General features: G+C 38.0%; 1 protein-coding gene across 1 annotated transcript in view; it reads left to right on the top strand.

Moving 5' to 3' along the window:
• Positions 1–16747, top strand: part of LOC139452351 (G-protein coupled receptor dmsr-1-like) — a 190565-nt gene that overhangs the window by 52348 nt on the left and 121470 nt on the right. Inside the window, exon 2 of the mRNA XM_071233800.1 lies at positions 14962–15015. The gene's annotated coding sequence lies outside the window, so the exon portion shown is untranslated. The remainder of the gene's footprint in view (positions 1–14961; positions 15016–16747) is intronic.

Here is a 16747-nt window from a genome sequence, read left to right as displayed (position 1 = left end):
ACTGGCATCAATTCAAATGGCAGCAAACTGTAACATGGTTGAATGGAAATAAATACAAATTCACTAAACATATACAACTTGTTTTCTAATTGCCAGGCAAACTTAGGCAAACTTTTTTTAAATTTGGATTGTGTTAAAAAACTTGAGCTGGAAATCACAGTTGGTTTATCTCCTAGCTCAAGACATAGTTATTAAGAGTAAGCATGAGCCATGAAGAATATTAAACGCTCATCTCTAAGTCTCAATCATGTGAAACAGTGCAGTCATAATTCTAATAAAGTGCTTCCTCATATTAACGAAGTGAGCTACAGAACCTCGGTCTGCGTGAGCTGTTATTCGAATTCTGCCATTTGACTTCCACTGAGCTCCAGCCTTTACCACAAATGATAAGGGCACTGCCTGGTCTAAACTGTCAGCTCCAAGCATGACTTTTACAATATGAGACAACAGTGAGGAACACTGCAAGGATTTATGACACAGACAGTAGGGGTTAAAAAGGAAATAGCCAGTCTATCCTATGGCAGCAAGATTTGTCTGGTAACTCGACAAATTAATCAACATCCGATAATTCAGATTTATTAGCATTTTTGTCCAGACAACCACTATTATTTTTCAAATTTTATTTGTCAGAAATGATGTATTGGAAGACTTTGATTCATCAGGTCATTGTGATTATTTGTCGAATTCCTTACTGTTGATTAAGTACAACACATTTATTCTACTATTTCAAAAGGTTGTGAGGAAAGTACTAAAATGCTTTGTTAATTTGAAAGGTTAAAGAGCTGTTTCAAAGACCACCACATGAACCCTGTCATTTCCATCAAGGGAAGAGCTGTTTAGTTTTCTTGGGGGGGGGAATGTTTGTTTGAGACGGAATATGGTTTTCAGTGGCGCTTCAAGACACACAATATTTTCTCTGGAAGGAAGAGCAAAACATTTCTTTTGGAACCCACAACACTATCATTTTACAGAACATCTTGCATGTCCATTGATTTTTTAAGAAGATGAAGAAGTTTATTTGATGTCAAAAGCCACATGGCCAAGAGCACACTACATAAGATAAAAAATGTGCACAAGGACAAGTGGGACAAATGTTGTACTATCTCAATACAATACTTATAATACTTTAGACAGACAGATTTCTTTTCAAATAAATACCAATATTTTTATATTAAATTGATATTTAATATTTATTGTATTGTGTAAAATTTGAGGATGAATCGTTTTTCAACAGCATATTCAGCATATTCAACAGACTTTTACTAATACAAAATCCCTGCCTCCACTGGAGGATATCAAACAGACTGCAGCTAATTGTGCTATTTACACTTTCATTTTCTATATGCGCCCCAATGATTGTGGGATGGAATCCTGGTTTGCCCCAGTTAGGTTTCAGATTGTCAGCACCATACCAAAGTGGTGAAACCTCAGAGACCTGAATCATTTCGGGATTTCCTCCAACATTAAGCTGACCAGCTGTGATATAACTGGAATACTGTTCAAACAGCACTGAACCCAACTCACTCACTCACTCTGTACAGTCATTTTGTTGGGCTTGATCATTATTTCATGATTATATTGTTTGGCCAACAATTTTCAGGTTTATCGAAGATCTGATATTGTGCAATAACAGTCAAATAGCCAATTCCCTTCCACTGATTTACCCACCTAACTTAGAAATAAATCACTTGCTTGATAACGGTGGTAGAACCTACACCAAAACATTACTCCGAATTGTAATAAAAAGGTTGTCCATCCATATATCTCATGCTTACTTAGAAATAGCGGAGATGAGTTGAACCACCTCAACTGTTTCATATTTAGATCTATTCATAAGATTCAGAATGACAAAAAGCTCTCCACGAGCTAGTATGACAAGAGGATGGACTTCAACTTCCCAATAGTCTTCATATTGAGCAATATTCCTGCAGCTCCAGCCTTTGGTGTTTACATTTCACAACTTTTAAAGCACATTTCAAAGAGCATCTTAAGACTCTTGCTCAAAAGTTGTTTGATCAAGCTTTCAACAGTCAAGACCTCAGTAAAGCTTCGAAAAGGTTTTATGGTAGGCATGTGGAGGACATTTCCAAATTTAGTGCATCAGTGACAAAAATGATGTCGGATTCCCTATTTTGACTTGAACCATATGTTCCTGTGTTTGTTCAGATGACTTACCTTTGCATGTGTTTGTGATGGGGGCTACCTACGGTGCAGGATACACTCAAACACCTGGTATCATCACTATTTGATAGTGATTAAAAAAAAATACATGCTCATGATGTAGTAGGAATCACACAACAGACTCTTCTTACAGCAGAGATTTTTATGAATGTGGAAATGGTTTTGTGGCTTTTGTTTGTGTGGAAATTTTCAAATTGGTAAAATTCTGGCTTATATTAACACACAAAAATATATGTTCATTGTATTCGGTCATCTAAGACTGAAATTGTTTTTTTATTGTATTCGCCTGACTTATGTACACACTGGCACTGCCATTGACGTCATGAAATGAATGTCATTAACACAGATATCTTTTCCCTTGATTACGGTCCAGAAGTTGTGAATTGTAGGTCAGCTATTCCAAACAAATATGAGCCAAGAAACCTGCTAACAGTCATTATTCTGTCATTTACAAGGCCTGCTTGAGAAGATTGTCAACATTGTTTCATTTTGAGATGCTTCTGAGATTGGTCTCAAGATATAGAAGATTTACAGCTACACTTAATTAAACACTTTGAGGGTTTACCAAACGGGGGAGCGGTTTACTTTGTCTGGTGATTAAAGTCCCAATTTTCATGTTGATGAATCACACATGATAAACAGTCACATTTACCCATTCATGCAAAAATAACTACCAGCCAATGGCCATAAAAGTAATAGACTTACGATTAAGTTTATATTTTATTACATTCTTAATAATTTTGGTGGTTTTCTTCTTGATGGCCTTGGAAAGGTTTACAGGAGCTCGAGCCACACAAGATGTAGTTGGGAATTGCATGAGTATCAATAATTTAAAGTATAGGTTGTAAAGAACTTTAGATGTTGTATGTTTACATTTTGTTTACAATATTGGTATGATGGTGCTTCAGAAAGTTTAAAACTTGCAGTTTTAATGAAGGCATATGCTGTGGAAGAGATATATGCTTTTCAATAAAAAAAATAAGATCTTCAAAATTTAAAGTTAATTTAAGATTTGAAATTTGGATTATGTATAAGTAAGAAATGAAAGCTTACAAACATTTTCTCTTTAAACAATTTTACAAAATCTTGAGACTTGGAATATTTTTAGATAAGAAATGTAACAAGCCTTGAAACACATGTTCTCTTTCTTGTAGTACTGATGAAGTTTTAGAACACAAACGGGGAAACAATTTAAAGTTTCAAGAGAAAGAGATACAGTTGTACTCTATTCTTGTATCTGGAGAAGACAATGATGTATTTGACCTTGGTGTTGTGTAGGATAGATTACAACTTTGAACAATTGGAATTTCTAAATGTTTCACCAGAGCTGCGTACTGTTTACCATTGGCTCCATGTTGCTTTTAGCAAGCCAACTGACAATCCTGTTGTTTTATTCAAATTTGGAATCCTGCTTTCTTTACATGTTAAAATGTCTTTTTTCCTCTTTGATTGAAAGCTGTTAGGGTCAAATTTGACAGTTTGTTTTCTCGGCTGAAATATCATTTCCTTTTTGCAGAATAAGAATTTCGACGTTGAAGCGACAGAATAATTAAATCATTTCAGCTCCCTAACATCCCTTGCAAAAGCTTCCCCCCACCTGTATTTCACAACTGCTTTGTAAGCACATACTGTACGACATGAAAACATAATTTAAGTGTAGGGTTCATTCTTTGATGAAAATCCTGGATAAAGAGCTCGTTCCAATATGGACAGTGTTGATAAAGATAGCCATTGTGTGAGAGGGGTGAAAATGGCTTTTTAATCAATGGCATTATGGAAGCAAATATTGGAATTTGTCGACTGTAATTGTTTCAGTGTTGCCTTAACACCTGACATTCTGTGTTCACAGGCAGAACGTTGAGTGTACAATTGTATAACCCATGTCTGTTCTGACTAGAAAATGCAAAAATCATCCATCTTTTATTGCCTTGTTATAAGTGAAGGAAACCTGACTGGTCTTGCATCAAACGGGCCATGATTAATGCACACGTAAACTGTGATAGTAATTGGGAAACGATGAGGTTATTCAGTCGTAGCTGTTGCCTCTGCTGATAGAATAAGTGGTTTATCATGTTAGTGTTTTATAGAACACACAAGACACGCCAGGCATCGTGTATTGGAAGAGAAAATCGGCAGTGCAACCACACAACATACAGCACCATCTGGCCAGAAAGCAATCAGGGTGAATTACGACAGGAGCAGATATAATTATCTCAGCTAACTGCTATATGATATTCCATAGGTTCAGAGGAAGGTTTCTTAAGCCCCTGAGTCATATTTGTGACTCTGTAGAAAGGAAATATAATTACACAGTCCATGGACCACCAGATTGTGCTGTAAAAGTTGGCCAGCATGACAAGTCATTTGTTGGACAGGATTTATTCAATATGCAGATACTCCGAGTAGAAATAGAAAGACATAGATTATCTTCTCTGGTTAAATTAGTTCATTAGGAAATGTTTTATGATACGATGATTTATCAATATTACTTAATCAGAAGGTGATTATTTACGCAGGAAAGAGCTGTGAACTGACATGGACGAAAATTTGGTACACTATGTATTTTATGTGTGAGAGTATGTGGCCATGGTTGTTTATGAAAGTGAGTGAGTGAGTATGGTTTTGCACTTTTAGTAATATTCCAGCAATATCAAGGCGGGGGACACCAGAAACGGGCTTCACACATTGTGCCCATGTCGGGAATCAAACTAGGGTCTTTAGGCTACCGTCTGCCACTGTTTATGAGATTCTAACAATCCGAATGTGAGGGTTTACAATCTCTAGTAATCTCGAGGAGACATGGTTTGTCCAACTTATAAACCGACTCATCGCATAGACAACGTTTTTAATTAGATAACTGTAATAAAAACTCTCAAATGTATTACCTGTATCGGAGATGAAATATCGCCTGCAGTCGTGAACTCGGTTCAATGAAACCGGTGACCTCAGCACGTGGGTTTCACAACGGTGCGAAATCTGCATGTGCGTCTCGCAATGGTACGAAATCTGCACATGCGTATCGTAGGCTGTTCGTAGTTTTTGTTCTATCAAGGGTTTATGATGATTGTAAGCCCTCCTGTGAGGTGTTACAATCGTTGTAAGCCCTCCTGCGAGGTGTTACAATCGTTGTAATACCTCCTATGAGGTGTTACCACAATTTCAAAAACTCCATATCGAGTTACACGAACAGCCAGTAGGTTTATAATGATCATCCTCACTAACAATAAGTTTTTTAAACTTTTGCATTATTATAGACATTGTGTACATAAAAACATATTTTCGAAACGTTTGGCTAAACATGGAATGATTTGAAGCCAGAGGGATGAATGCTGAAGTATTTGTGTATAGTTTTGTATTATTATAAAATTATTATAAATATAGATGTGTGGTATTATCGTTATATCATGATTTGAAGTACTTTGATTACCTTCACAATACCTTGGAAAATACCAGTGTATGGTGTTTTTTCAAAAGCAGTCATATTTTTATCTTGTTGACAAGTTGAACTGAAATTATGAAATACATGTACAACTCAACATGAGTGGCCAAGATACAGTTGCAAGATGTAGTGGTATCAGAATCAGGGGCTCTTAATGTCGTTATCAACTGTTCGCCATGAAATGATGCCATTATATGACTGATGTCAATACTAGCATCTTTGTGTATTTTTTGTTTGACAGACTTACTGTCTATTAGTCATCTTTCATCAAAGGGGTGGTCCTAGGCAAATGTTGAGAGGTATATAAGCTATATTTGACTAGGTAATGTTCTACTAAGATGTACAGTGTAGCCTATATTAATGACAAGCTGTGCTGGCAAAGGTCCTATTCTGTCTACAATACCAAATTACCATTAATGTCACCGTCACAGTTTGACAGAACAGTGTTTCTAAATGTCTTGTTATTATTCCAGATATATAATTTTCAAAAAGCCTGTGGATTGTAAATGTATAACACTTTTCTTTCATCATGATAGACTAGTTTTCTTCAGACAGTGCTAAAAAGTCAACTGACTGAATTGTTTAGTCTTGTAATGAACTCTGACACTTTTGTGTTTTTATTCACATCAGAACATTCTTGTAACTGATAATCATGCAAAATTGATCATTAACTGATGATAATGCCTAATTGAACATAATACCTAATTTATTATAATACCAGACAGGTCAAAATACCATTCTGATTATAGCACCGATCTGGTTGAAATGGCAAACATTGTTTTGACAGCAAACTGGTTAAATATTATCAGGTTGGGCATCATTGCCAACTGGTTATAACATCAAATTGGTGATCATGGCCTATTGGTTATAACATCAACTTGGTGATCATGGCCTATTGGTTATAACATCAAATTGGTGATCATGGTCCTTATGGTTATAACATGATGGTGATCATGGCCTTATGGTTATAACATTGGTGATCATGGCCTGCTGGCTATAACATTGGTCATCATGGCACATTGGTTATAACATTGGTGATCATGGCCTACTGGTGATAACATCTAATTTGTGATCATGGCCTTATGGTTATAAAAGAATGGTGATCATGGCCTCCTGGTTATAACATTGGTTATCATGGCCTACTGGTTATAAAATCAAATTGGTGATCATTGCCAACAGGTTATTCATGGCCAACAGGTTATGATGCTAAACTATACATTGGAAAACTGTATATCTATTGTTTCTTCATATCGACGAATAAATGAATATTTCCTGCCATAATTTGTAAAATAACATGCACCCATATGGAGGGAGGCGTGACCGGAGTGTCATGGCAATGTCAGTGGTCTTTGTCAGATTCTTGTATACAGGATTAGAGAGACATTAGTTTTGACATAACATAACATAACTGTATAGAGCAATGTCCAACTTGATAAGCATGTGTCACACATCTTCAGGGTTATATTGTCCATGCAGCAAGTGTCATGTATAGATGATTGTCAGCATTTTGTATGACATCGTGATTGTGAGGTACTTTATTGTTGATACCCGTGAAGATTCGGGTTTGAATTGACAGAGACCTAAGCATCCATTTCATGCACAGTTGTTAGCTATTCAAAACTACATCACTTTGGAATTATTTAGTTTAGGTCTTCAGTAACCCATGCTTGCCGGAATAGGCAACTATCCTTGTTGTAAGAGGCGACTAACACGATGGGGTTGTCAGGCTCGCTGATTTGGTTGATGCATGTCATCGTATCCCATTTGCATAGGTCAATGTTCATGATGTCAATCGCTGGATTCTCTGGTCCAGAGTTGGTTATTTATTTGAAGCCATTACCCAGCTGGGCCAGTGCTGACGTTATCAACAAGCACACCATCTGGTGAAACTGGTGCTCTCGTCCATAACTGTTTGTTTGACAGATGTTTTAGATGTGTCCACAATCAGATAGATGTGTAGATAAAAAGTTATTCAGGAAAATGTTTGGATCTCAGATACTATTATTTGTTAAAGCTTTTTAGCTTTTTCTGTCACTTAAATTCATTATAGCCATTCTGCCTTGGTTTAACAGTTGATTGAGTTAACTTATACACTGGAGGATATATTTTAATGTTAATCTGAAAAAGTTTCCAATGTCAATATTCGATAAAAACTATTTTATCTTCATTTTGACAGCTGTTACCATGACAGTTAGTGATGGCATGGGGTTAGTGCTTAGTGCTGGGAATTGCATCTTGGTTACTTTCCTGGGGACAGCTTGGTTCCTTGTTAAGGTTGTAAAAAGTGTTGTTGATTATTTGGGCTTCTATTTAAGAAATAAACGATGAGGGGGAGTTGTTTATCATACAATAAACCACTGCGGGGAGAATAAACCATGATGGGCGCAGCCCCGAGTGGTTTATTCTCCCTGCAGTGTTTTATTGTACGAAAAACAACGAACACGAGTCGTTTATTTCTTATAAGAGATATCAACTTTAGGTACAGACTCTTTAAGGATGATAATAAAATGTACAAGCATTAAAAGCATGTACCCTTATTAACTTTCAAATTTGATTTTTCTTTCTTATATTTATCATAATGAATAAAACATGAATGTATGTAAACATAAACTAAGTTTCAATTCTAGAACTCTCGGCCCCCATAAGGGTGGAGTTTTACACCATACTTTCCACGTTTTTGTTGTTGCAATCTTAATGTTCTTTGGCATCCTTTTTTTGTGTGTTTATGTAGTTTAATGCCACACTCAGCAATATTCGAACCCATAATCATAGGTTTCTGGCATGCCTAAGGGACGTAACTCTGCACAGTTAATCATGACGACTGGGCCAACCGTGCCCCCTTATTCTGGTCAATAAGATCTGATGGTTCTTTCAACAATGTTGATGTAAGAATTACAAAGTATGTTATCCTGTATTTCTTTATTCTGATTGGGTGATGAGGAATCAAACTTGTTTCTTATACTGCAGTAACACATATAGAACCACATAGTATGCTATTTTATACCAGTTTGGATGGTTATCCTTCAATATAAGATAGCTATGCGATAAATCGCAAAGAACAATGAAGCATGAAGCTTGGTATATTTTACAATAAAACATTGTTCCATCATGATGCCATGAGTACAAAGAGTACAAAGTTTCATTTATTGGTTTAATTTCTGTCTCAATCTGCTTGACATGAGATGAGCCAACATGACAAATATGTCCTGGTGATACTAAAAAATTATTTGTTTGCAAACTAATTGTCAAGTTATCTCCTTCAGGAATCATATCCGTCATTGACCAAAAAAAATATTATCTCATTCCAGAATCTTAATCATTTTTGCTGAAGTGTAAAATGAGCTTTCGGCAAAACTTGACAAATCGGACTCGAGTTTGAAGTGGGTTGGGTATTATTTCTCAGAATCCATTACTATCAATGTCATTTCAAATGTACGCTTTATCTGCCTCCCTTCACTAGTATCAGAAACAATCATGGCTATCTGGAATCGATGTATTTAATCTAGATTAGTGCCTTGCAAACAAAACATGATAGGCAGTTTTCTATGATATGCATGGCTATCGTTTAGTAACCTGAACCCAACCACTAGTAATGTATTGACAGCAAACAGCAAAAATCACGGTCCTGTCAACCACAGCAGCATCAGTTACAGCTAATTTGTAGACATGTAACTTCTTATTGATAACTCTTTTTTTTTTTAATGTTTCTGGCTATACTTCTTAAACCCCACCCCTGCTCATGGGAATTTCGGGTATAATTGGCCCCAGCCACCTATGCTTGTCATAAGAGGTGGGCCCTGGTGGGGATTTCAGGTTAGAACTGGTCCCCAGCCACCTATGCTGGTTGTAAGAGGCGGGCCCTGGTGGGGATTTCAGGTTAGAACTGGTCCCCAGCCACCTATGCTGGTCGTAAGAGGTGGGCCCTGGTGGGGATTTCAGGTTAGAACTGGTCCCCATCCATCTATGTTGGTCGTAAGAGGCAAGCCCTGGTGGGGATTCCAGGTTAGAACTGGTCCCCAGCCATCTATGCTGGTCATAAGAGGCGGGCCCTGGTGGGGATTTCAGGTTAGAACTGGTCCCCAGCCATCTATGCTGGTTGTAAGAGGCGAGCCCTGGTGGGATTCCAGGTGAGAATTGGTCCCTAGCAACCTAGTAATGCTGGTCCTAAGATTCAACGAAAATGGATTGGGTGGTCAGGCTTGGTCACTTGATGTTGATTGCATACCCTGATGTAAATCATAGTTCACAATATCAATCAATGTTGTCTGGACACTATTGTTCACAGGCCATTGTCATGTAGGTGGAATATTGCTGGGGGCAGCATTAAACAACAAGCAAACATGCCCCTTTAACAGTTCACTTCTAAATGCATATCAAAGACTTTGTTAAGTCTTGGGTTCTGGGCGCAATACAAGCTTTATTGCAAGAGCCATGGCTCCTTGTGTAAGTGGACCATGCTTCCTGCTTGGACTGAAGGGTCGTCCATGGTAATGGTAATGGTAATTTACTGTCTGTGTGGTTTTGCTCTAGGTGTGAAGGTTTTATGGCTGGGTCTGTACAATGTTCCCTATACAGTAAGCTGTACTTTGTCTTTGTGGGTATGTTTAAGGTTGTTTTCAATGTGGCCAGTGCTTTTGGGCTTCTTGTTTAGGTCCAGTTGTGAAGATATGGTTGGCAAAGATATCTGTTAAGAGACATGACAAAATAAGTAAAGGTTTGGGTTACATGGATTTCAGAAATAGGTCTGCGAGTCAGATTCTCAGTACTAGACTTGGTTGACCAATGAGGATTGGATGGTTGGATAAGTCCTCATGTGTCAGCTGACCAAAGATGGGTGTAAAATGAGGATTGTGTCATGGTTCCTCTGTACCAACCTCAACCTTTGCTAACCAAATGAATATTGTGTCATAGAACAGGTTTCTCAATACACATCTCAGTCCTAGCTGACCAAATGAGGATTGGATGATAGAATAGGCTGTCAGTACCTGCCTTGCTTGACAAATGAGGATTTGGTGTAAATTGAAGATTGTGTTTTAGAATCAGTCCTCACTGCAGAACTCAATTTTAGATGACCAAATGAGGTTTGGATGGTAGAATAATTTATCAATACCAACTTTGGTTGATGAAATGAGGACTGCATGGTCTCAATGCTAGAAGAGCATGAATGGTATATAAATAGCAGATCAGAGTCCCATTCTACAAATTAATCTTAGCACTATAACCATCATAAGTCTGTTTAATAATATGGCAGCTATGACCCTCTTAGTGCAAAGAGACTGCCTCCAAGCGCTAGTGGTAGAGTGTCTGCCCAGAGAGCGGAAGGTCTGGGGTTCAATCCCCGGCCTTGTCACACCAAAAGATGTTAAGAAATGGTACTTGTTGTTACCCTGCCTGGGTGAAACAAGGGTCTAAAACAAGGACTGGTTGGCTCGGAGTGAGTATACTATGTCTGAGTGGGGTATTTATGTTAAACTGTGACAGCACTATGAAATCGGCAATAGTCCAGACCGGTACAAGCAGCCACACACACACATGCACACATCACTATATACAAGAGCGATGATCTTGGATGCAATGTTAAACCCCATTTCAACTCAACTCAACTCAACTCAACTCAACTCAACTCAACTCAACTCAACTCAACTCAACTCAACTCAACTCAACTCAACTCAACTCAACTCAACTGTTTAAGAAGTTCCATGGCTGGTGTCATCGTGCCCTCATGCCCTCATACCCAACCACAGCGGGGTCTACGATGTATGTGATTAACACTGGTTTGTCTTTCCAAGCCCAATACAAGCTGGCTTCCTTACCTTCATATACTAACTTGTTTTTTCAATCCCAATATAAGTCAACAGGAATAAAAACAAAATGTTCTCAAAATGTTTGTTATTCAACATTTATGAAATTTTGGCTCAGTTGCATAATGCAAATATTTAAAAATAATATCTAACATTTGACTTGAACTATTGATGATTCCAGTTCTCGTGAAGGTTCATTAAATGAAATTTAAAAAAAATGTCTTCTGAGCCTGTCACATTCAAGTGATCCTTTCTCCATTTTGTGATACTCTCGTTTCCAACATAAGAGGCTGACCATGTCTTTAATTCTCCGTGAACTGACAGGGATGATAAAGGCAAATATCTTCAGATCTCCGTGTTAAATTGTTACTTATCAATGAAGGCTAGATCAGTTCAATGTCACTTGAAAGATTTTCTTTTGGAAAATCAATTACGTTTGTGGTCGTTTTATATCTCTAATGTCTTGGATAATGACAGTTTTCAGTATAAACCAAACACCAATTTATTTTTCAAAGTTGTAGGAGTCAAATGTGGATATTTTTACAGAAGTTGTGTTTACAAAACCTGAGCTAAACTCTGTTGAGCTGATGTATGCCAGCGATGTTAGTGTTTGATTAATAGTTTTCATGCAGAAAATAGTTCTGTATACATATTTCTTTCCATACAATACAGAATGGGTCCTGAGAGAAGCTGTTAGTGTCGGAATGGTTGGTATATATGTATACTCCCTGTTTAAGTGTGATGCAGTTATGTGTAAAAAAGCCTTAGTTAATATTATTCTGTGGAATAGTGTTATGGAAAATGTTTAAAACTTCCAAGTGAGACTTGCCATTGTGTGATAGCTTTTCACTTGAGAAATTTCAAACTCTCCCCACTGAGACCTTTATTTGGCTATCGGCAATCAGTGTCGTAGCTTCTGTTTAAGTGTCCATGCTTCTGCACATCTTAGCCTTAAGAGGCTTTTTTACACTGTCTAGGACTGATCTTCGTCTTAAAACTTTTAACAAAGTTTAATTGATTAAACATGGTTGCTCTTGTAGTCTGAAGATCTAAAAGTTTTAATCTTACGGAGAGGAAATTTTGGGGAGAATAGATTGCTATGACCAATATTTAAGAGCTGACAAATGAGGATCAGGGCATTGTTTCACAAAGCGATCATAGCGCGGAGTCTATGTTAAAGTTTAGTGCTTTAATGGAACCCTTGTGAATACAGGCTGTGACCTGGTTGTGAAGTGGTTGTGACCTGGTTGTGACCTGGTTGTGTGTGTCTCATCATGTCTTGATCGACTGCCTCTATGGTCTAGTGGTGAAGCATCTGCCCGGGGAGGGAAGGTCTTGGGTTCAATCCCTGGCTGTGTCATACCAAAAGATGTTAAAAGATGGCAGTTGTTGTTATCCTGCCTGTCGCTTGGCATTAAGGGGCTAAACAAGGACTGGTCGGCTCGGAATCTGATGTGTCGGAGTGGAGTATCCATGTTCAACTGCGTGAGATCTCAGTGGGCTTGCACTATGAAATCTGCATTAGTCTGGACGAGTACAAGCAGTCGCACGCACGCACGTACACACACACGTGCATGCATGTCATTATATTAGTGCAATAATCTTCAGTGCAACATTAACCCCATTTCGCCATACTTCACCTCATCTCTTGATGACATTGATCATTGTTTATCATATAAACCAGTGGTTTGCCTGTCCCAAACTCTGTTGTTCCTTGTGTAGTGGCCATAAAATTTCAGAGTCGCGTGATGGGATTCGAACCAAGGACCTTCTGATCCCAGGTCGGACGCCTTGTCCACATGACCAAAGAGGTTAACCCCGTCAGCAAGCTGACAAGGTAAGGATGTCATGTATGGGATGACTCCACGCCCTGCTACATACTCCCCTGTCAACAGAAGGCACGTCGCGGGCCGCATAGTAGGGTACTGAGGCTTATTTTGCTCAAATTTAATATGAACCTGCTCAGCCCCACGTTAGGCGCCAATGTAGCGGCCATAAAATTTCCGAGTCCTGTGATGGGATTCGAACCACGGACCTTCTGATCACAGGTTGGACACCTTGCCCACATGACCAAAGAGGTTAACCCCATCAGCAATCTGACAAGGTAAGGATGTCATCTGTGGGATGACTCCGCGCCCTGCTACACTTGCACCATGATATAGCACCATGATATAGGTGGAGTATGGCTGACCGGTGACTACAACTAGACATCTTCAGTGAACAGAAGTATAATTATATTCCATGGCTGCTCCAGACCATGTAAATGATATTTCATCCTAATTTGTATCTTGTATTGAGGGTTACTTCATGAAAGGGACTAGTTTTACAAAATAATTGACTATAAAGGCTTAATGTTTTCTGATCGTGGTTTCAATGTGGTGGTGGTTGGGGGGGGTGGCATGGGTGGCCCAGTCGTCTATAGCGCCATGATTCACTGTGCAGAGTTGCGTCCCTTGGGCACGTCAGAAACCTATTATTGTGGGTTCAAATCCTCGTTCGCCCCGATTATGTTTCTAGGTTTGTCAGCACCATACCCATGCTCTTGGGTTTCACTGAAGTGGTAAACGTCTAAGACCTGCATCACTTTGGGGTTTCCTCCCTTATTAAGCTGACACACAGTGATATAACTAGAATAATGTTAAGAGGGCCCTGAAACCCAATTCACTCACTCACTAAAATGTGAGGCATTGTAGATACATGAAGTTTTACAAATTTTATAAATGAAGATTGTATGGTATGAACACTGATTTGTTTCTCTGAAGAACTTGAATCTGTACATGAATCTTGTTTAGGAATGTCATCACAAGAGTCCCCTGTCATTCTGTTTCTTCAACTCTCAATCCCCACAATGCTGTGCAGAGTTGCCTCACTTTGGCATGCCAGTAACCTGTGATGTGAGTTTGTGTCCCACTTTGCCCTGATTATTTGTCTAGGTTTGTCAACATAATTCAATGACAGTCCATTAGAGTCTAGTAACATTCTGTTTGGTCTAGTAACCTTAGGTAGTTAGCCTGATAATGACATCAAAATGTACAAAAGATGATGCTATTAACCAAGTTTGGGTTAGTAGACACAAAGGTTTTTGGCGTTGACTGCCATGAAGTGTTAGTCTGGCATTCCTCCTGTATTAGTCTGTCGCAGACAGTGACATGCTTGAAATACTGCCCAAAGGGGCATTAAACTACCACTACATTATCCTTATCTTGTGTTGTCATGACAAATCTAAATATTTTCTAAAAACAATATATGATAAATGCTTGAAAAAATCAATATCCCCCCATTAAAGTCCATTTTTTAATGAAAAGCTATGAAATGAGTTGTTTATCTGATACACCGAAATTCTTTATCCTGTCAATAGCAAATATTTGTGGTAGTGGAAACAGTGGTTGGGAGTACATGAAACTGTTCTAAACTGTCTCTTATCAAACACAGAGGCCCTGGTTGCCGTGAGAGTAAGCAGACCCGATTGGTCCACTCCCCATCAGGGGGCTCCCAGTTAACGTGGTAACGTGGCTAACAATATCTCTACATCCATTTCAGATCGGTCTGTAGGAGAATAGCATCCGACTGCTGACAGGGAACGTCGTTGTTGTGGTAAGTGCTCCCTGCTTGTCATTTTAGCTTTCTTGATATAATCCTAATGCAATTATGCTGGTGATAAATGGACATATTTGATATTGCTCTTGTGTTTTTATTCCCTGTGGTTAATCCATAATCAATTGGACATCAATATGATTTGGGGGGTTTAGTGACTATCACTTGCAGTTCCCATATTTCATGCATTACAGACTTTAGATATTATTTTTCCACATAGTGTCATTTTCTTCCAGAAAATGTATTACTTTTTAACAGATTTGTGACAATTGAGTTACATTTATTAATTTATTTTGCTTTGAGGAAGTAAATTATTCATTCAAGTGAATGTTGGCTCTATTTCTAAAGGTATAATTGGATACAATGTGCATCCTCTTTTTTTAAATGTAGAAAAAAATTGTAACTGATAAAGCTAGTTGTGAATATTTAAACTTGTTTGATATAATTTAATTTACATGCTAATGCAATGTTTTGTTTGATAACTCACAACTTTTCACCAATAAGAAGATTTCACGACTCATTCTTAACCAAATTGTACTTATCTTCCAGACAATAGCATTTTGAATACTTTCATATCATTTTATGAAAGCAAGACGACCAAATTCATATTTTCTTAGTAAATGGAGCATTGTTTTTAAAACTATGAACATTTATTGGTGCCTGCTCTGACTACACAGACACAGGTGCAACTGGCAATCACAAATCTGAGGAAACCTGGCTGAAAACATAATCTTATGAAGTGTTACCTGTGTTTTTGAGGTTGGATCAGATTTTGCTGAAATATGTTTGTCATTAGATTTTCATTCATTTTTTTTAAAAGTTAGTCAGGAGGCATTTTTTTAAAACATTTTATTAATTGTGATAATTAAAGCATATGTGTACTTCAACTGTCAAATGTGGTTCACATGAAAACTGAATATTTGGTATGATTATATCTACAGTGTATATAATCAAATGAAGAAAGGGGCACTGTGTTGTTGTTTTTATCTCTGTAGGCTCAGGGGAACAATAAATATGTGTCAGGCAGGGATGGATACTCCTTTTTATCACAAGTTGTTGGTGATTCTTTTATTTTGTGGTGAAAGTGCATGTTACGCCACATGCAATGTTTTTCTAGTAGTGGAGTTGTCAGAAAAGTTATCCATGTGTTGTTTCAAATAGCAACATGGTAATAATGTTTCTCATCATCAAGGAAAACAAGATGTGATAATTGATATTAATTACATGAAACCTGGCTCTTCTTAAACGTGATAACGGCCAATCAAGAACATTAAGTGATCATTATCATATCTTTGTGGATGATTAAACAACAGTTTCCGTATTTCACTTTTTCTTGGTATATCACAAGTCAGTTGACATTACATTGGCCCTGACTCTCAGAATAGCAGTCGAGTGTTTTAACGAGACTTATATTAGACCCAGGAATATACTTATCTTATTTACAAATATATGTCTACAAAATATAATCCAAATCGGGCTCATGACAATGCTTAATTTCAGAGATGCGGGGGGGGTCTGGTGGCCTAGTGGTTAAAGCGTTCGCTTGTCATGCCAAAGACCGGGGTTCGATTCGTGACATGGGTACAATGTGTGAAACCCATTTCTGGTGTCCCCCGCCGTGATATTGCTGGAATATTGCTAAAAGCGGCGTTAAACCATACTCACTCACTCACTCACTCACTCACTCACTCAGAGATGCAGCAATCTATACGGTCTTGGAGACAGGCGAGGT

Source organism: Haliotis cracherodii, unplaced genomic scaffold (genome assembly GCF_022045235.1).
Source record: "Haliotis cracherodii isolate W230 unplaced genomic scaffold, xgHalCrac1.p SCAF_9, whole genome shotgun sequence".
In the NCBI taxonomy this organism is placed as follows: Eukaryota; Metazoa; Mollusca; class Gastropoda; order Lepetellida; family Haliotidae; genus Haliotis; species Haliotis cracherodii.
Note: the sequence above shows the minus strand (reverse complement) of the source record. Positions and strands in the feature narration are given on the sequence as shown.